Source organism: Aulonocara stuartgranti, assembly GCF_965226115.1.
Source record: "Aulonocara stuartgranti genome assembly, chromosome: 12".
In the NCBI taxonomy this organism is placed as follows: Eukaryota; Metazoa; Chordata; class Actinopteri; order Cichliformes; family Cichlidae; genus Aulonocara; species Aulonocara stuartgranti.
This window is the reverse complement of record NC_138948.1, coordinates 29,148,503-29,171,735: the sequence shown is the minus strand read 5'-3', so window position 1 is coordinate 29,171,735 and position 23,233 is coordinate 29,148,503.

The following is a 23,233-nucleotide window of genomic DNA, read 5'->3' as shown; positions in this document are numbered from 1 at the left end:
TCGACCGAAACAAAGTATAGGTTTTCATTATGTGTATAACTTGAAAATCTTAGCTCAAACAACTGCAAATCCTGTTTTCCCAGCACAGGGACCTTGAGTTCTATAAGATAAAGCCATAAACATGTGTATCCGAGTCTTCTATCAAAAGTTACAGCTATTTATATGAAGTTGTACAAAAACGCTTTCTTTCGCCAAGACAGTGCGTTTCTCACTGTTACATGCATTTGAATGGGGAACTCGACCGAAACAAAGTATAGGTTTTCATTATGTGTATAACTTGAAAATCTTAGCTCAAACAGCTGCAAATCCTGTTTTCCCAGCACAGGGACCTTGAGTTCTATAAGATAAAGCCATAAAGATGTGTATCCGAGTCTTCTATCAAAAGTTACAGCGATTTATATGAAGTTGTACAAAAACGCTTTCTTTCGCCAAGACAGTGCGTTTCTCACTGTTACATGCATTTGAATGGGGAACTCGACCGAAACAAAGTATAGGTTTTCATTATGTGTATAACTTGAAAATCTTAGCTCAAACAGCTGCAAATCCTGTTTTCCCAGCACAGGGACCTTGAGTTCTATAAGATAAAGCCATAAACATGTGTATCCGAGTCTTCTATCAAAAGTTACAGCTATTTATATGAAGTTGTACAAAAACGCTTTCTTTCGCCAAGACAGTGCGTTTCTCACTGTTACATGCATTTGAATGGGGAACTCGACCGAAACAAAGTATAGGTTTTCATTATGTGTATAACTTGAAAATCTTAGCTCAAACAGCTGCAAATCCTGTTTTCCCAGCACAGGGACCTTGAGTTATATAAGATAAAGCCATAAAGATGTGTATCCGAGTCTTCTATCAAAAGTTACAGCTATTTATATGAAGTTGTACAAAAACGCTTTCTTTCGCCAAGACAGTGCGTTTCTCACTGTTACATGCATTTGAATGGGGAACTCGACCGAAACAAAGTATAGGTTTTCATTATGTGTATAACTTGAAAATCTTAGCTCAAACAGCTGCAAAACCTGTTTTCCCAGCACAGGGACCTTGAGTTCTATAAGATAAAGCCATAAAGATGTGTATCCGAGTCTTCTATCAAAAGTTACAGCTATTTATATGAAGTTGTACAAAAACGCTTTCTTTCGCCAAGACAGTGCGTTTCTCACTGTTACATGCATTTGAATGGGGAACTCGACCGAAACAAAGTATAGGTTTTCATTATGTGTATAACTTGAAAATCTTAGCTCAAACAGCTGCAAATCCTGTTTTCCCAGCACAGGGACCTTGAGTTCTATAAGATAAAGCCATAAACATGTGTATCCGAGTCTTCTATCAAAAGTTACAGCTATTTATATGAAGTTGTACAAAAACGCTTTCTTTCGCCAAGACAGTGCGTTTCTCACTGTTACATGCATTTGAATGGGGAACTCGACCGAAACAAAGTATAGGTTTTCATTATGTGTATAACTTGAAAATCTTAGCTCAAACAGCTGCTAATCCTGTTTTCCCAGCACAGGGACCTTGAGTTCTATAAGATAAAGCCATAAAGATGTGTATCCGAGTCTTCTATCAAAAGTTACAGCGATTTATATGAAGTTGTACAAAAACGCTTTATTTCGCCAAGACAGTGCGTTTCTCACTGTTACATGCATTTGAATGGGGAACTCGACCGAAACAAAGTATAGGTTTTCATTATGTGTATAACTTGAAAATCTTAGCTCAAACAGCTGCAAATCCTGTTTTCCCAGCACAGGGACCTTGAGTTCTATAAGATAAAGCCATAAAGATGTGTATCCGAGTCTTCTATCAAAAGTTACAGCTATTTATATGAAGTTGTACAAAAACGCTTTCTTTCGCCAAGACAGTGCGTTTCTCACTGTTACATGCATTTGAATGGGGAACTCGACCGAAACAAAGTATAGGTTTTCATTATGTGTATAACTTGAAAATCTTAGCTCAAACAGCTGCAAATCCTGTTTTCCCAGCACAGGGACCTTGAGTTCTATAAGATAAAGCCATAAACATGTGTATCCGAGCCTTCTATCAAAAGTTACAGCTATTTATATGAAGTTGTACAAAAACGCTTTCTTTCGCCAAGACAGTGCGTTTCTCACTGTTACATGCATTTGAATGGGGAACTCGACCGAAACAAAGTATAGGTTTTCATTATGTGTATAACTTGAAAATCTTAGCTCAAACAGCTGCTAATCCTGTTTTCCCAGCACAGGGACCTTGAGTTCTATAAGATAAAGCCATAAACATGTGTATCCGAGTCTTCTATCAAAAGTTACAGCTATTTATATGAAGTTGTACAAAAACGCTTTCTTTCGCCAAGACAGTGCGTTTCTCACTGTTACATGCATTTGAATGGGGAACTCGACCGAAACAAAGTATAGGTTTTCATTATGTGTATAACTTGAAAATCTTAGCTCAAACAGCTGCAAATCCTGTTTTCCCAGCACAGGGACCTTGAGTTCTATAAGATAAAGCCATAAACATGTGTATCCGAGTCTTCTATCAAAAGTTACAGCTATTTATATGAAGTTGTACAAAAACGCTTTCTTTCGCCAAGACAGTGCGTTTCTCACTGTTACATGCATTTGAATGGGGAACTCGACCGAAACAAAGTATAGGTTTTCATTATGTGTATAACTTGAAAATCTTAGCTCAAACAGCTGCAAATCCTGTTTTCCCAGCACAGGGACCTTGAGTTATATAAGATAAAGCCATAAAGATGTGTATCCGAGTCTTCTATCAAAAGTTACAGCTATTTATATGAAGTTGTACAAAAACGCTTTCTTTCGCCAAGACAGTGCGTTTCTCACTGTTACATGCATTTGAATGGGGAACTCGACCGAAACAAAGTATAGGTTTTCATTATGTGTATAACTTGAAAATCTTAGCTCAAACAGCTGCTAATCCTGTTTTCCCAGCACAGGGACCTTGAGTTCTATAAGATAAAGCCATAAACATGTGTATCCGAGTCTTCTATCAAAAGTTACAGCTATTTATATGAAGTTGTACAAAAACGCTTTCTTTCGCCAAGACAGTGCGTTTCTCACTGTTACATGCATTTGAATAGGGAACTCGACCGAAACAAAGTATAGGTTTTCATTATGTGTATAACTTGAAAATCTTAGCTCAAACAGCTGCAAAACCTGTTTTCCCAGCACAGGGACCTTGAGTTCTATAAGATAAAGCCATAAACATGTTTGTCTGAGTCTTATATCAAAAGTTACAGCTATTTATATGAAGTTGTACAAAAACGCTTTCTTTCGCCAAGACAGTGCGTTTCTCACTGTTGCATGCATTTGAATGGGGAACTCGACCGAAACAAAGTATAGGTTTTCATTATGTGAATAACTCGAAAATCTTAGCTCAAACAGCTGCAAATCCTGTTTTCCCAGCACAGGGACTTTGAGTTCTGTAAGATAAACGTTTGTCTGAGTCTTCTATCAAAAGTTACAGCTATTTATATGAAGTTGTTCAAAAACGCTTTATTTCGCCAAGACAATGCGCTTCTCACTGTTACCTGCATTTGAATGGGGAACTCGACCGAAACAAAGTATAGGTTTTCATTATGTGTATAACTTGAAAATCTTAGCTCAAACAGCTGCAAATCCTGTTTTCCCAGCACGGGGACCTTGAGTTCTATAAGATAAAGCCATAAACATGTGTATCCGAGTCTTCTATCAAAAGTTACAGCTATTTATATGAAGTTGTACAAAAACGCTTTCTTTCGCCAAGACAGTGCGTTTCTCACTGTTACATGCATTTGAATGGGGAACTCGACCGAAACAAAGTATAGGTTTTCATTATGTGTATAACTTGAAAATCTTAGCTCAAACAGCTGCAAATCCTGTTTTCCCAGCACGGGGACCTTGAGTTCTATAAGATAAAGCCATAAACATGTGTATCCGAGTCTTCTATCAAAAGTTACAGCTATTTATATGAAGTTGTACAAAAACGCTTTCTTTCGCCAAGACAGTGCGTTTCTCACTGTTGCATGCATTTGAATGGGGAACTCGACCGAAACAAAGTATAGGTTTTCATTATGTGAATAACTTGAAAATCTTAGCTCAAACAGCTGCAAAACCTGTTTTCCCAGCACGGGGACCTTGAGTTCTATAAGATAAAGCCATAAACATGTGTATACGAGTCTTCTATCAAAAGTTACAGCTATTTATATGAAGTTGTACAAAAACGCTTTCTTTCGCCAAGACAGTGCGTTTCTCACTGTTACATGCATTTGAATGGGGAACTCGACCGAAACAAAGTATAGGTTTTCATTATGTGTATAACTTGAAAATCTTAGCTCAAACAGCTGCAAATCCTGTTTTCCCAGCACAGGGACCTTGAGTTCTATAAGATAAAGCCATAAACATGTGTATCCGAGTCTTCTATCAAAAGTTACAGCTATTTATATGAAGTTGTACAAAAACGCTTTCTTTCGCCAAGACAGTGCGTTTCTCACTGTTACATGCATTTGAATGGGGAACTCGACCGAAACAAAGTATAGGTTTTCATTATGTGTATAACTTGAAAATCTTAGCTCAAACAGCTGCAAATCCTGTTTTCCCAGCACAGGGACCTTGAGTTCTATAAGATAAAGCCATAAACATGTGTATCCGAGTCTTCTATCAAAAGTTACAGCTATTTATATGAAGTTGTACAAAAACGCTTTATTTCGCCAAGACAGTGCGTTTCTCACTGTTACATGCATTTTAATGGGGAACTCGACCGAAACAAAGTATAGGTTTTCATTATGTGTATAACTTGAAAATCTTAGCTCAAACAGCTGCAAATCCTGTTTTCCCAGCACAGGGACCTTGAGTTCTATAAGATAAAGCCATAAACATGTGTATCCGAGTCTTCTATCAAAAGTTACAGCTATTTATATGAAGTTGTACAAAAACGCTTTCTTTCGCCAAGACAGTGCGTTTCTCACTGTTACATGCATTTGAATGGGGAACTCGACCGAAACAAAGTATAGGTTTTCATTATGTGTATAACTTGAAAATCTTAGCTCAAACAGCTGCAAATCCTGTTTTCCCAGCACAGGGACCTTGAGTTCTATAAGATAAAGCCATAAACATGTTTGTCTGAGTCTTCTATCAAAAGTTACAGCTATTTATATGAAGTTGTACAAAAACGCTTTCTTTCGCCAAGACAGTGCGTTTCTCACTGTTACATGCATTTGAATGGGGAACTCGACCGAAACAAAGTATAGGTTTTCATTATGTGAATAACTTGAAAATCTTAGCTCAAACAGCTGCAAAACCTGTTTTCCCAGCACGGGGACCTTGAGTTCTATAAGATAAAGCCATAAACATGTTTGTCTGAGTCTTCTATCAAAAGTTACAGCTATTTATATGAAGTTGTACAAAAACGCTTTCTTTCGCCAAGACAGTGCGTTTCTCACTGTTACATGCATTTGAATGGGGAACTCGACCGAAACAAAGTATAGGTTTTCATTATGTGTATAACTTGAAAATCTTAGCTCAAACAGCTGCAAATCCTGTTTTCCCAGCACGGGGACCTTGAGTTCTATAAGATAAAGCCATAAACATGTGTATCCGAGTCTTCTATCAAAAGTTACAGCTATTTATATGAAGTTGTACAAAAACGCTTTCTTTCGCCAAGACAGTGCGTTTCTCACTGTTACATGCATTTGAATGGGGAACTCGACCGAAACAAAGTATAGGTTTTCATTATGTGAATAACTTGAAAATCTTAGCTCAAACAGCTGCAAATCCTGTTTTCCCAGCACGGGGACCTTGAGTTCTATAAGATAAATCCATAAACATGTGTATACGAGTCTTCTATCAAAAGTTACAGCTATTTATATGAAGTTGTACAAAAACGCTTTCTTTCGCCAAGACAGTGCGTTTCTCACTGTTACATGCATTTGAATGGGGAACTCGACCGAAACAAAGTATAGGTTTTCATTATGTGAATAACTTGAAAATCTTAGCTCAAACAGCTGCAAAACCTGTTTTCCCAGCACGGGGACCTTGAGTTCTATAAGATAAAGCCATAAACATGTTTGTCTGAGTCTTCTATCAAAAGTTACAGCTATTTATATGAAGTTGTACAAAAACGCTTTCTTTCGCCAAGACAGTGCGTTTCTCACTGTTACATGCATTTGAATGGGGAACTCGACCGAAACAAAGTATAGGTTTTCATTATGTGTATAACTTGAAAATCTTAGCTCAAACAGCTGCAAATCCTGTTTTCCCAGCACGGGGACCTTGAGTTCTATAAGATAAAGCCATAAACATGTGTATCCGAGTCTTCTATCAAAAGTTACAGCTATTTATATGAAGTTGTACAAAAACGCTTTCTTTCGCCAAGACAGTGCGTTTCTCACTGTTACATGCATTTGAATGGGGAACTCGACCGAAACAAAGTATAGGTTTTCATTATGTGTATAACTTGAAAATCTTAGCTCAAACAGCTGCAAATCCTGTTTTCCCAGCACAGGGACCTTGAGTTCTATAAGATAAAGCCATAAACATGTGTATCCGAGTCTTCTATCAAAAGTTACAGCTATTTATATGAAGTTGTACAAAAACGCTTTCTTTCGCCAAGACAGTGCGTTTCTCACTGTTGCATGCATTTGAATGGGGAACTCGACCGAAACAAAGTATAGGTTTTCATTATGTGAATAACTTGAAAATCTTAGCTCAAACAGCTGCAAATCCTGTTTTCCCAGCACGGGGACCTTGAGTTCTATAAGATAAATCCATAAACATGTGTATACGAGTCTTCTATCAAAAGTTACAGCTATTTATATGAAGTTGTACAAAAACGCTTTCTTTCGCCAAGACAGTGCGTTTCTCACTGTTACATGCATTTGAATGGGGAACTCGACCGAAACAAAGTATAGGTTTTCATTATGTGTATAACTTGGAAATCTTAGCTCAAACGGCTGCAAATCCTGTTTTCCCAGCACGGGGACCTTGAGTTCTATAAGATAAAGCCATAAACATGTGTATCCGAGTCTTCTATCAAAAGTTACAGCTATTTATATGAAGTTGTACAAAAACGCTTTCTTTCGCCAAGACAGTGCGTTTCTCACTGTTACATGCATTTGAATGGGGAACTCGACCGAAACAAAGTATAGGTTTTCATTATGTGTATAACTTGAAAATCTTAGCTCAAACAGCTGCAAATCCTGTTTTCCCAGCACAGGGACCTTGAGTTCTATAAGATAAAGCCATAAACATGTGTATCCGAGTCTTCTATCAAAAGTTACAGCTATTTATATGAAGTTGTACAAAAACGCTTTCTTTCGCCAAGACAGTGCGTTTCTCACTGTTACATGCATTTGAATGGGGAACTCGACCGAAACAAAGTATAGGTTTTCATTATGTGTATAACTTGAAAATCTTAGCTCAAACAGCTGCAAATCCTGTTTTCCCAGCACAGGGACCTTGAGTTATATAAGATAAAGCCATAAAGATGTGTATCCGAGTCTTCTATCAAAAGTTACAGCTATTTATATGAAGTTGTACAAAAACGCTTTCTTTCGCCAAGACAGTGCGTTTCTCACTGTTACATGCATTTGAATGGGGAACTCGACCGAAACAAAGTATAGGTTTTCATTATGTGTATAACTTGAAAATCTTAGCTCAAACAGCTGCAAAACCTGTTTTCCCAGCACAGGGACCTTGAGTTCTATAAGATAAAGCCATAAAGATGTGTATCCGAGTCTTCTATCAAAAGTTACAGCTATTTATATGAAGTTGTACAAAAACGCTTTCTTTCGCCAAGACAGTGCGTTTCTCACTGTTACATGCATTTGAATGGGGAACTCGACCGAAACAAAGTATAGGTTTTCATTATGTGTATAACTTGAAAATCTTAGCTCAAACAGCTGCAAATCCTGTTTTCCCAGCACAGGGACCTTGAGTTCTATAAGATAAAGCCATAAACATGTTTGTCTGAGTCTTCTATCAAAAGTTACAGCTATTTATATGAAGTTGTACAAAAACGCTTTCTTTCGCCAAGACAGTGCGTTTCTCACTGTTACATGCATTTGAATGGGGAACTCGACCGAAACAAAGTATAGGTTTTCATTATGTGTATAACTTGAAAATCTTAGCTCAAACAGCTGCTAATCCTGTTTTCCCAGCACAGGGACCTTGAGTTCTATAAGATAAAGCCATAAAGATGTGTATCCGAGTCTTCTATCAAAAGTTACAGCGATTTATATGAAGTTGTACAAAAACGCTTTCTTTCGCCAAGACAGTGCGTTTCTCACTGTTACATGCATTTGAATGGGGAACTCGACCGAAACAAAGTATAGGTTTTCATTATGTGTATAACTTGAAAATCTTAGCTCAAACAGCTGCAAATCCTGTTTTCCCAGCACAGGGACCTTGAGTTCTATAAGATAAAGCCATAAACATGTGTATCCGAGTCTTCTATCAAAAGTTACAGCTATTTATATGAAGTTGTACAAAAACGCTTTCTTTCGCCAAGACAGTGCGTTTCTCACTGTTACATGCATTTGAATGGGGAACTCGACCGAAACAAAGTATAGGTTTTCATTATGTGTATAACTTGAAAATCTTAGCTCAAACAGCTGCAAATCCTGTTTTCCCAGCACAGGGACCTTGAGTTATATAAGATAAAGCCATAAAGATGTGTATCCGAGTCTTCTATCAAAAGTTACAGCTATTTATATGAAGTTGTACAAAAACGCTTTCTTTCGCCAAGACAGTGCGTTTCTCACTGTTACATGCATTTGAATGGGGAACTCGACCGAAACAAAGTATAGGTTTTCATTATGTGTATAACTTGAAAATCTTAGCTCAAACAGCTGCTAATCCTGTTTTCCCAGCACAGGGACCTTGAGTTCTATAAGATAAAGCCATAAACATGTGTATCCGAGTCTTCTATCAAAAGTTACAGCTATTTATATGAAGTTGTACAAAAACGCTTTCTTTCGCCAAGACAGTGCGTTTCTCACTGTTACATGCATTTGAATAGGGAACTCGACCGAAACAAAGTATAGGTTTTCATTATGTGTATAACTTGAAAATCTTAGCTCAAACAGCTGCAAAACCTGTTTTCCCAGCACAGGGACCTTGAGTTCTATAAGATAAAGCCATAAACATGTTTGTCTGAGTCTTATATCAAAAGTTACAGCTATTTATATGAAGTTGTACAAAAACGCTTTCTTTCGCCAAGACAGTGCGTTTCTCACTGTTGCATGCATTTGAATGGGGAACTCGACCGAAACAAAGTATAGGTTTTCATTATGTGAATAACTCGAAAATCTTAGCTCAAACAGCTGCAAATCCTGTTTTCCCAGCACAGGGACTTTGAGTTCTATAAGATAAACGTTTGTCTGAGTCTTCTATCAAAAGTTACAGCTATTTATATGAAGTTGTTCAAAAACGCTTTATTTCGCCAAGACAATGCGCTTCTCACTGTTACCTGCATTTGAATGGGGAACTCGACCGAAACAAAGTATAGGTTTTCATTATGTGTATAACTTGAAAATCTTAGCTCAAACAGCTGCAAATCCTGTTTTCCCAGCACGGGGACCTTGAGTTCTATAAGATAAAGCCATAAACATGTGTATCCGAGTCTTCTATCAAAAGTTACAGCTATTTATATGAAGTTGTACAAAAACGCTTTCTTTCGCCAAGACAGTGCGTTTCTCACTGTTACATGCATTTGAATGGGGAACTCGACCGAAACAAAGTATAGGTTTTCATTATGTGTATAACTTGAAAATCTTAGCTCAAACAGCTGCAAATCCTGTTTTCCCAGCACGGGGACCTTGAGTTCTATAAGATAAAGCCATAAACATGTGTATCCGAGTCTTCTATCAAAAGTTACAGCTATTTATATGAAGTTGTACAAAAACGCTTTCTTTCGCCAAGACAGTGCGTTTCTCACTGTTGCATGCATTTGAATGGGGAACTCGACCGAAACAAAGTATAGGTTTTCATTATGTGAATAACTTGAAAATCTTAGCTCAAACAGCTGCAAAACCTGTTTTCCCAGCACGGGGACCTTGAGTTCTATAAGATAAAGCCATAAACATGTGTATACGAGTCTTCTATCAAAAGTTACAGCGATTTATATGAAGTTGTACAAAAACGCTTTCTTTCGCCAAGACAGTGCGTTTCTCACTGTTACATGCATTTGAATGGGGAACTCGACCGAAACAAAGTATAGGTTTTCATTATGTGTATAACTTGAAAATCTTAGCTCAAACAGCTGCTAATCCTGTTTTCCCAGCACAGGGACCTTGAGTTCTATAAGATAAAGCCATAAAGATGTGTATCCGAGTCTTCTATCAAAAGTTACAGCGATTTATATGAAGTTGTACAAAAACGCTTTCTTTCGCCAAGACAGTGCGTTTCTCACTGTTACATGCATTTGAATGGGGAACTCGACCGAAACAAAGTATAGGTTTTCATTATGTGTATAACTTGAAAATCTTAGCTCAAACAGCTGCAAATCCTGTTTTCCCAGCACAGGGACCTTGAGTTCTATAAGATAAAGCCATAAAGATGTGTATCCGAGTCTTCTATCAAAAGTTACAGCTATTTATATGAAGTTGTACAAAAACGCTTTCTTTCGCCAAGACAGTGCGTTTCTCACTGTTACATGCATTTGAATGGGGAACTCGACCGAAACAAAGTATAGGTTTTCATTATGTGTATAACTTGAAAATCTTAGCTCAAACAGCTGCAAATCCTGTTTTCCCAGCACAGGGACCTTGAGTTCTATAAGATAAAGCCATAAACATGTGTATCCGAGTCTTCTATCAAAAGTTACAGCTATTTATATGAAGTTGTACAAAAACGCTTTCTTTCGCCAAGACAGTGCGTTTCTCACTGTTACATGCATTTGAATGGGGAACTCGACCGAAACAAAGTATAGGTTTTCATTATGTGTATAACTTGAAAATCTTAGCTCAAACAGCTGCTAATCCTGTTTTCCCAGCACAGGGACCTTGAGTTCTATAAGATAAAGCCATAAACATGTGTATCCGAGTCTTCTATCAAAAGTTACAGCTATTTATATGAAGTTGTACAAAAACGCTTTCTTTCGCCAAGACAGTGCGTTTCTCACTGTTACATGCATTTGAATGGGGAACTCGACCGAAACAAAGTATAGGTTTTCATTATGTGTATAACTTGAAAATCTTAGCTCAAACAGCTGCAAATCCTGTTTTCCCAGCACAGGGACCTTGAGTTCTATAAGATAAAGCCATAAACATGTGTATCCGAGTCTTCTATCAAAAGTTACAGCTATTTATATGAAGTTGTACAAAAACGCTTTCTTTCGCCAAGACAGTGCGTTTCTCACTGTTACATGCATTTGAATGGGGAACTCGACCGAAACAAAGTATAGGTTTTCATTATGTGTATAACTTGAAAATCTTAGCTCAAACAGCTGCAAATCCTGTTTTCCCAGCACAGGGACCTTGAGTTATATAAGATAAAGCCATAAAGATGTGTATCCGAGTCTTCTATCAAAAGTTACAGCTATTTATATGAAGTTGTACAAAAACGCTTTCTTTCGCCAAGACAGTGCGTTTCTCACTGTTACATGCATTTGAATGGGGAACTCGACCGAAACAAAGTATAGGTTTTCATTATGTGTATAACTTGAAAATCTTAGCTCAAACAGCTGCTAATCCTGTTTTCCCAGCACAGGGACCTTGAGTTCTATAAGATAAAGCCATAAACATGTGTATCCGAGTCTTCTATCAAAAGTTACAGCTATTTATATGAAGTTGTACAAAAACGCTTTCTTTCGCCAAGACAGTGCGTTTCTCACTGTTACATGCATTTGAATAGGGAACTCGACCGAAACAAAGTATAGGTTTTCATTATGTGTATAACTTGAAAATCTTAGCTCAAACAGCTGCAAAACCTGTTTTCCCAGCACAGGGACCTTGAGTTCTATAAGATAAAGCCATAAACATGTTTGTCTGAGTCTTATATCAAAAGTTACAGCTATTTATATGAAGTTGTACAAAAACGCTTTCTTTCGCCAAGACAGTGCGTTTCTCACTGTTGCATGCATTTGAATGGGGAACTCGACCGAAACAAAGTATAGGTTTTCATTATGTGAATAACTCGAAAATCTTAGCTCAAACAGCTGCAAATCCTGTTTTCCCAGCACAGGGACTTTGAGTTCTATAAGATAAACGTTTGTCTGAGTCTTCTATCAAAAGTTACAGCTATTTATATGAAGTTGTTCAAAAACGCTTTATTTCGCCAAGACAATGCGCTTCTCACTGTTACCTGCATTTGAATGGGGAACTCGACCGAAACAAAGTATAGGTTTTCATTATGTGTATAACTTGAAAATCTTAGCTCAAACAGCTGCAAATCCTGTTTTCCCAGCACGGGGACCTTGAGTTCTATAAGATAAAGCCATAAACATGTGTATCCGAGTCTTCTATCAAAAGTTACAGCTATTTATATGAAGTTGTACAAAAACGCTTTCTTTCGCCAAGACAGTGCGTTTCTCACTGTTACATGCATTTGAATGGGGAACTCGACCGAAACAAAGTATAGGTTTTCATTATGTGTATAACTTGAAAATCTTAGCTCAAACAGCTGCAAATCCTGTTTTCCCAGCACGGGGACCTTGAGTTCTATAAGATAAAGCCATAAACATGTGTATCCGAGTCTTCTATCAAAAGTTACAGCTATTTATATGAAGTTGTACAAAAACGCTTTCTTTCGCCAAGACAGTGCGTTTCTCACTGTTGCATGCATTTGAATGGGGAACTCGACCGAAACAAAGTATAGGTTTTCATTATGTGAATAACTTGAAAATCTTAGCTCAAACAGCTGCAAAACCTGTTTTCCCAGCACGGGGACCTTGAGTTCTATAAGATAAAGCCATAAACATGTGTATACGAGTCTTCTATCAAAAGTTACAGCTATTTATATGAAGTTGTACAAAAACGCTTTCTTTCGCCAAGACAGTGCGTTTCTCACTGTTACATGCATTTGAATGGGGAACTCGACCGAAACAAAGTATAGGTTTTCATTATGTGTATAACTTGAAAATCTTAGCTCAAACAGCTGCAAATCCTGTTTTCCCAGCACAGGGACCTTGAGTTCTATAAGATAAAGCCATAAACATGTGTATCCGAGTCTTCTATCAAAAGTTACAGCTATTTATATGAAGTTGTACAAAAACGCTTTCTTTCGCCAAGACAGTGCGTTTCTCACTGTTACATGCATTTGAATGGGGAACTCGACCGAAACAAAGTATAGGTTTTCATTATGTGTATAACTTGAAATTCTTAGCTCAAACAGCTGCAAATCCTGTTTTCCCAGCACAGGGACCTTGAGTTCTATAAGATAAAGCCATAAACATGTGTATCCGAGTCTTCTATCAAAAGTTACAGCTATTTATATGAAGTTGTACAAAAACGCTTTCTTTCGCCAAGACAGTGCGTTTCTCACTGTTACATGCATTTGAATGGGGAACTCGACCGAAACAAAGTATAGGTTTTCATTATGTGTATAACTTGAAAATCTTAGCTCAAACAGCTGCAAATCCTGTTTTCCCAGCACAGGGACCTTGAGTTCTATAAGATAAAGCCATAAACATGTGTATCCGAGTCTTCTATCAAAAGTTACAGCTATTTATATGAAGTTGTACAAAAACGCTTTCTTTCGCCAAGACAGTGCGTTTCTCACTGTTACATGCATTTGAATGGGGAACTCGACCGAAACAAAGTATAGGTTTTCATTATGTGTATAACTTGAAAATCTTAGCTCAAACAGCTGCAAATCCTGTTTTCCCAGCACAGGGACCTTGAGTTCTATAAGATAAAGCCATAAACATGTTTGTCTGAGTCTTCTATCAAAAGTTACAGCTATTTATATGAAGTTGTACAAAAACGCTTTCTTTCGCCAAGACAGTGCGTTTCTCACTGTTACATGCATTTGAATGGGGAACTCGACCGAAACAAAGTATAGGTTTTCATTATGTGTATAACTTGAAAATCTTAGCTCAAACAGCTGCAAATCCTGTTTTCCCAGCACGGGGACCTTGAGTTCTATAAGATAAAGCCATAAACATGTGTATCCGAGTCTTCTATCAAAAGTTACAGCTATTTATATGAAGTTGTACAAAAACGCTTTCTTTCGCCAAGACAGTGCGTTTCTCACTGTTGCATGCATTTGAATGGGGAACTCGACCGAAACAAAGTATAGGTTTTCATTATGTGAATAACTTGAAAATCTTAGCTCAAACAGCTGCAAAACCTGTTTTCCCAGCACGGGGACCTTGAGTTCTATAAGATAAAGCCATAAACATGTGTATACGAGTCTTCTATCAAAAGTTACAGCTATTTATATGAAGTTGTACAAAAACGCTTTCTTTCGCCAAGACAGTGCGTTTCTCACTGTTACATGCATTTGAATGGGGAACTCGACCGAAACAAAGTATAGGTTTTCATTATGTGTATAACTTGAAAATCTTAGCTCAAACAGCTGCAAATCCTGTTTTCCCAGCACAGGGACCTTGAGTTCTATAAGATAAAGCCATAAACATGTGTATCCGAGTCTTCTATCAAAAGTTACAGCTATTTATATGAAGTTGTACAAAAACGCTTTCTTTCGCCAAGACAGTGCGTTTCTCACTGTTACATGCATTTGAATGGGGAACTCGACCGAAACAAAGTATAGGTTTTCATTATGTGTATAACTTGAAATTCTTAGCTCAAACAGCTGCAAATCCTGTTTTCCCAGCACAGGGACCTTGAGTTCTATAAGATAAAGCCATAAACATGTGTATCCGAGTCTTCTATCAAAAGTTACAGCTATTTATATGAAGTTGTACAAAAACGCTTTCTTTCGCCAAGACAGTGCGTTTCTCACTGTTACATGCATTTGAATGGGGAACTCGACCGAAACAAAGTATAGGTTTTCATTATGTGTATAACTTGAAAATCTTAGCTCAAACAGCTGCAAATCCTGTTTTCCCAGCACAGGGACCTTGAGTTCTATAAGATAAAGCCATAAACATGTGTATCCGAGTCTTCTATCAAAAGTTACAGCTATTTATATGAAGTTGTACAAAAACGCTTTCTTTCGCCAAGACAGTGCGTTTCTCACTGTTACATGCATTTGAATGGGGAACTCGACCGAAACAAAGTATAGGTTTTCATTATGTGTATAACTTGAAAATCTTAGCTCAAACAGCTGCAAATCCTGTTTTCCCAGCACAGGGACCTTGAGTTCTATAAGATAAAGCCATAAAGATGTGTATCCGAGTCTTCTATCAAAAGTTACAGCTATTTATATGAAGTTGTACAAAAACGCTTTCTTTCGCCAAGACAGTGCGTTTCTCACTGTTACATGCATTTGAATGGGGAACTCGACCGAAACAAAGTATAGGTTTTCATTATGTGTATAACTTGAAAATCTTAGCTCAAACAGCTGCAAATCCTGTTTTCCCAGCACGGGGACCTTGAGTTCTATAAGATAAAGCCATAAACATGTGTATCCGAGTCTTCTATCAAAAGTTACAGCTATTTATATGAAGTTGTACAAAAACGCTTTCTTTCGCCAAGACAGTGCGTTTCTCACTGTTACATGCATTTGAATGGGGAACTCGACCGAAACAAAGTATAGGTTTTCATTATGTGTATAACTTGAAAATCTTAGCTCAAACAGCTGCAAATCCTGTTTTCCCAGCACAGGGACCTTGAGTTCTATAAGATAAAGCCATAAACATGTGTATCCGAGTCTTCTATCAAAAGTTACAGCTATTTATATGAAGTTGTACAAAAACGCTTTCTTTCGCCAAGACAGTGCGTTTCTCACTGTTGCATGCATTTGAATGGGGAACTCGACCGAAACAAAGTATAGGTTTTCATTATGTGAATAACTTGAAAATCTTAGCTCAAACAGCTGCAAAACCTGTTTTCCCAGCACGGGGACCTTGAGTTCTATAAGATAAATCCATAAACATGTGTATACGAGTCTTCTATCAAAAGTTACAGCTATTTATATGAAGTTGTACAAAAACGCTTTCTTTCGCCAAGACAGTGCGTTTCTCACTGTTACATGCATTTGAATGGGGAACTCGACCGAAACAAAGTATAGGTTTTCATTATGTGTATAACTTGAAAATCTTAGCTCAAACAGCTGCAAATCCTGTTTTCCCAGCACAGGGACCTTGAGTTCTATAAGATAAAGCCATAAACATGTGTATCCGAGTCTTCTATCAAAAGTTACAGCTATTTATATGAAGTTGTACAAAAACGCTTTCTTTCGCCAAGACAGTGCGTTTCTCACTGTTACATGCATTTGAATGGGGAACTCGACCGAAACAAAGTATAGGTTTTCATTATGTGTATAACTTGAAAATCTTAGCTCAAACGGCTGCAAATCCTGTTTTCCCAGCACAGGGACCTTGAGTTCTATAAGATAAAGCCATAAACATGTGTATACGAGTCTTCTATCAAAAGTTACAGCTATTTATATGAAGTTGTACAAAAACGCTTTCTTTCGCCAAGACAGTGCGTTTCTCACTGTTACATGCATTTGAATGGGGAACTCGACCGAAACAAAGTATAGGTTTTCATTATGTGTATAACTTGAAAATCTTAGCTCAAACAGCTGCAAATCCTGTTTTCCCAGCACAGGGACCTTGAGTTCTATAAGATAAAGCCATAAACATGTGTATCCGAGTCTTCTATCAAAAGTTACAGCTATTTATATGAAGTTGTACAAAAACGCTTTCTTTCGCCAAGACAGTGCGTTTCTCACTGTTACATGCATTTGAATGGGGAACTCGACCGAAACAAAGTATAGGTTTTCATTATGTGTATAACTTGAAAATCTTAGCTCAAACAGCTGCAAATCCTGTTTTCCCAGCACAGGGACCTTGAGTTCTATAAGATAAAGCCATAAACATGTGTATCCGAGTCTTCTATCAAAAGTTACAGCTATTTATATGAAGTTGTACAAAAACGCTTTCTTTCGCCAAGACAGTGCGTTTCTCACTGTTACATGCATTTGAATGGGGAACTCGACCGAAACAAAGTATAGGTTTTCATTATGTGTATAACTTGAAAATCTTAGCTCAAACAGCTGCAAATCCTGTTTTCCCAGCACAGGGACCTTGAGTTCTATAAGATAAAGCCATAAACATGTGTATCCGAGTCTTCTATCAAAAGTTACAGCTATTTATATGAAGTTGTACAAAAACGCTTTCTTTCGCCAAGACAGTGCGTTTCTCACTGTTACATGCATTTGAATGGGGAACTCGACCGAAACAAAGTATAGGTTTTCATTATGTGTATAACTTGAAAATCTTAGCTCAAACAGCTGCAAATCCTGTTTTCCCAGCACAGGGACCTTGAGTTCTATAAGATAAAGCCATAAACATGTGTATCCGAGTCTTCTATCAAAAGTTACAGCTATTTATATGAAGTTGTACAAAAACGCTTTCTTTCGCCAAGACAGTGCGTTTCTCACTGTTACATGCATTTGAATGGGGAACTCGACCGAAACAAAGTATAGGTTTTCATTATGTGTATAACTTGAAAATCTTAGCTCAAACAGCTGCAAATCCTGTTTTCCCAGCACAGGGACCTTGAGTTCTATAAGATAAAGCCATAAACATGTGTATCCGAGTCTTCTATCAAAAGTTACAGCTATTTATATGAAGTTGTACAAAAACGCTTTATTTCGCCAAGACAGTGCGTTTCTCACTGTTACATGCATTTGAATGGGTAACTCGACCGAAACAAAGTATAGGTTTTCATTATGTGTATAACTTGAAAATCTTAGCTCAAACAGCTGCAAATCCTGTTTTCCCAGCACAGGGACCTTGAGTTCTATAAGATAAAGCCATAAACATGTGTATACGAGTCTTCTATCAAAAGTTACAGCTATTTATATGAAGTTGTACAAAAACGCTTTCTTTCGCCAAGACAGTGCGTTTCTCACTGTTACATGCATTTGAATGGGTAACTCGCCCGAAACAAAGTATAGGTTTTCATTATGTGTATAACTTGAAAATCTTAGCTCAAACAGCTGCAAATCCTGTTTTCCCAGCACAGGGACCTTGAGTTCTATAAGATAAAGCCATAAACATGTGTATCCGAGTCTTCTATCAAAAGTTACAGCTATTTATATGAAGTTGTACAAAAACGCTTTCTTTCGCCAAGACAGTGCGTTTCTCACTGTTACATGCATTTGAATGGGGAACTCGACCGAAACAAAGTATAGGTTTTCATTATGTGTATAACTTGAAAATCTTAGCTCAAACAGCTGCAAATCCTGTTTTCCCAGCACAGGGACCTTGAGTTCTATAAGATAAAGCCATAAACATGTGTATCCGAGTCTTCTATCAAAAGTTACAGCTATTTATATGAAGTTGTACAAAAACGCTTTCTTTCGCCAAGACAGTGCGTTTCTCACTGTTACATGCATTTGAATGGGGAACTCGACCGAAACAAAGTATAGGTTTTCATTATGTGTATAACTTGAAAATCTTAGCTCAAACAGCTGCAAATCCTGTTTTCCCAGCACAGGGACCTTGAGTTCTATAAGATAAAGCCATAAACATGTGTATCCGAGTCTTCTATCAAAAGTTACAGCTATTTATATGAAGTTGTACAAAAACGCTTTATTTCGCCAAGACAGTGCGTTTCTCACTGTTACATGCATTTGAATGGGTAACTCGACCGAAACAAAGTATAGGTTTTCATTATGTGTATAACTTGAAAATCTTAGCTCAAACAGCTGCAAATCCTGTTTTCCCAGCACAGGGACCTTGAGTTCTATAAGATAAAGCCATAAACATGTGTATACGAGTCTTCTATCAAAAGTTACAGCTATTTATATGAAGTTGTACAAAAACGCTTTCTTTCGCCAAGACAGTGCGTTTCTCACTGTTACATGCATTTGAATGGGTAACTCGCCCGAAACAAAGTATAGGTTTTCATTATGTGTATAACTTGAAAATCTTAGCTCAAACAGCTGCAAATCCTGTTTTCCCAGCACAGGGACCTTGAGTTCTATAAGATAAAGCCATAAACATGTGTATCCGAGTCTTCTATCAAAAGTTACAGCTATTTATATGAAGTTGTACAAAAACGCTTTCTTTCGCCAAGACAGTGCGTTTCTCACTGTTACATGCATTTGAATGGGGAACTCGACCGAAACAAAGTATAGGTTTTCATTATGTGTATAACTTGAAAATCTTAGCTCAAACAGCTGCAAATCCTGTTTTCCCAGCACAGGGACCTTGAGTTCTATAAGATAAAGCCATAAACATGTGTATCCGAGTCTTCTATCAAAAGTTACAGCTATTTATATGAAGTTGTACAAAAACGCTTTCTTTCGCCAAGACAGTGCGTTTCTCACTGTTACATGCATTTGAATGGGTAACTCGACCGAAACAAAGTATAGGTTTTCATTATGTGTATAACTTGAAAATCTTAGCTCAAACAGCTGCAAATCCTGTTTTCCCAGCACAGGGACCTTGAGTTCTATAAGATAAAGCCATAAACATGTGTATCCGAGTCTTCTATCAAAAGTTACAGCTATTTATATGAAGTTGTACAAAAACGCTTTCTTTCGCCAAGACAGTGCGTTTCTCACTGTTACATGCATTTGAATGGGGAACTCGACCGAAACAAAGTATAGGTTTTCATTATGTGTATAACTTGAAAATCTTAGCTCAAACAGCTGCAAATCCTGTTTTCCCAGCACAGGGACCTTGAGTTCTATAAGATAAAGCCATAAACATGTGTATCCGAGTCTTCTATCAAAAGTTACAGCTATTTATATGAAGTTGTACAAAAACGCTTTCTTTCGCCAAGACAGTGCGTTTCTCACTGTTACATGCATTTGAATGGGGAACTCGACCGAAACAAAGTATAGGTTTTCATTATGTGTATAACTTGAAAATCTTAGCTCAAACAGCTGCAAATCCTGTTTTCCCAGCACAGGGACCTTGAGTTCTATAAAATAAAGCCATAAACATGTGTATCCGAGTCTTCTATCAAAAGTTACAGCTATTTATATGAAGTTGTACAAAAACGCTTTCTTTCGCCAAGACTGCGTTTCTCACTGTTACATGCATTTGAATGGGGAACTCGACCGAAACAAAGTATAGGTTTTCATTATGTGTATAACTTGAAAATCTTAGCTCAAACAGCTGCAAATCCTGTTTTCCCAGCACAGGGACCTTGAGTTCTATAAGATAAAGCCATAAACATGTGTATCCGAGTCTTCTATCAAAAGTTACAGCTATTTATATGAAGTTGTACAAAAACGCTTTCTTTCGCCAAGACAGTGCGTTTCTCACTGTTACATGCATTTGAATGGGGAACTCGACCGAAACAAAGTATAGGTTTTCATTATGTGTATAACTTGAAAATCTTAGCTCAAACAGCTGCAAAACCTGTTTTCCCAGCACAGGGACCTTGAGTTATATAAGATAAAGCCATAAACATGTGTATACGAGTCTTCTATCAAAAGTTACAGCTATTTATATGAAGTTGTACAAAAACGCTTTCTTTCGCCAAGACAGTGCGTTTCTCACTGTTACATGCATTTGAATGGGTAACTCGCCCGAAACAAAGTATAGGTTTTCATTATGTGTATAACTTGAAAATCTTAGCTCAAACAGCTGCAAATCCTGTTTTCCCAGCACAGGGACCTTGAGTTCTATAAGATAAAGCCATAAACATGTGTATCCGAGTCTTCTATCAAAAGTTACAGCTATTTATATGAAGTTGTACAAAAACGCTTTCTTTCGCCAAGACAGTGCGTTTCTCACTGTTACATGCATTTGAATGGGGAACTCGACCGAAACAAAGTATAGGTTTTCATTATGTGTATAACTTGAAAATCTTAGCTCAAACAGCTGCAAATCCTGTTTTCCCAGCACAGGGACCTTGAGTTCTATAAAATAAAGCCATAAACATGTGTATCCGAGTCTTCTATCAAAAGTTACAGCTATTTATATGAAGTTGTACAAAAACGCTTTCTTTCGCCAAGACTGCGTTTCTCACTGTTACATGCATTTGAATGGGGAACTCGACCGAAACAAAGTATAGGTTTTCATTATGTGTATAACTTGAAAATCTTAGCTCAAACAGCTGCAAATCCTGTTTTCCCAGCACAGGGACCTTGAGTTCTATAAGATAAAGCCATAAACATGTGTATCCGAGTCTTCTATCAAAAGTTACAGCTATTTATATGAAGTTGTACAAAAACGCTTTCTTTCGCCAAGACAGTGCGTTTCTCACTGTTACATGCATTTGAATGGGGAACTCGACCGAAACAAAGTATAGGTTTTCATTATGTGTATAACTTGAAAATCTTAGCTCAAACAGCTGCAAATCCTGTTTTCCCAGCACAGGGACCTTGAGTTCTATAAGATAAAGCCATAAACATGTGTATACGAGTCTTCTATCAAAAGTTACAGCTATTTATATGAAGTTGTACAAAAACGCTTTCTTTCGCCAAGACAGTGCGTTTCTCACTGTTACATGCATTTGAATGGGTAACTCGCCCGAAACAAAGTATAGGTTTTCATTATGTGTATAACTTGAAAATCTTAGCTCAAACAGCTGCAAATCCTGTTTTCCCAGCACAGGGACCTTGAGTTCTATAAGATAAAGCCATAAAGATGTGTATCCGAGTCTTCTATCAAAAGTTACAGCTATTTATATGAAGTTGTACAAAAACGCTTTCTTTCGCCAAGACAGTGCGTTTCTCACTGTTACATGCATTTGAATGGGGAACTCGACCGAAACAAAGTATAGGTTTTCATTATGTGTATAACTTGAAAATCTTAGCTCAAACAGCTGCAAATCCTGTTTTCCCAGCACAGGGACCTTGAGTTCTATAAGATAAAGCCATAAACATGTGTATCCGAGTCTTCTATCAAAAGTTACAGCTATTTATATGAAGTTGTACAAAAACGCTTTCTTTCGCCAAGACAGTGCGTTTCTCACTGTTACATGCATTTGAATGGGGAACTCGACCGAAACAAAGTATAGGTTTTCATTATGTGTATAACTTGAAAATCTTAGCTCAAACAGCTGCAAATCCTGTTTTCCCAGCACAGGGACCTTGAGTTCTATAAAATAAAGCCATAAACATGTGTATCCGAGTCTTCTATCAAAAGTTACAGCTATTTATATGAAGTTGTACAAAAACGCTTTCTTTCGCCAAGACTGCGTTTCTCACTGTTACATGCATTTGAATGGGGAACTCGACCGAAACAAAGTATAGGTTTTCATTATGTGTATAACTTGAAAATCTTAGCTCAAACAGCTGCAAATCCTGTTTTCCCAGCACAGGGACCTTGAGTTCTATAAGATAAAGCCATAAACATGTGTATCCGAGCCTTCTATCAAAAGTTACAGCTATTTATATGAAGTTGTACAAAAACGCTTTCTTTCGCCAAGACAGTGCGTTTCTCACTGTTACATGCATTTGAATGGGGAACTCGACCGAAACAAAGTATAGGTTTTCATTATGTGTATAACTTGAAAATCTTAGCTCAAACAGCTGCAAATCCTGTTTTCCCAGCACAGGGACCTTGAGTTCTATAAGATAAAGCCATAAACATGTGTATCCGAGTCTTCTATCAAAAGTTACAGCTATTTATATGAAGTTGTACAAAAACGCTTTCTTTCGCCAAGACAGTGCGTTTCTCACTGTTGCATGCATTTGAATGGGGAACTCGACCGAAACAAAGTATAGGTTTTCATTATGTGAATAACTCGAAAATCTTAGCTCAAACAGCTGCAAATCCTGTTTTCCCAGCACAGGGACCTTGAGTTCCATAAGATAAAGCCATAAACATGTTTGTCTGAGTCTTATATCAAATGTTACAGCTATTTATATGAAGTTGTACAAAAACGCTTTCTTTCGCCAAGACAGTGCGTTTCTCACTGTTACATGCATTTGAATGGGGAACTCGACCGAAACAAATAATAGGTTTTCATTATGTGTATAACTTGAAAATCTTAGCTCAAACAGCTGCAAATCCTGTTTTCCCAGCACAGGGACCTTGAGTTCTATAAGATAAAGCCATAAACATGTTTGTCTGAGTCTTCTATCAAAAGTTACAGCTATTTATATGAAGTTGTACAAAAACGCTTTCTTTCGCCAAGACAGTGCGTTTCTCACTGTTACATGCATTTGAATGGGGAACTCGACCGAAACAAAGTATAGGTTTTCATTATGTGTATAACTTG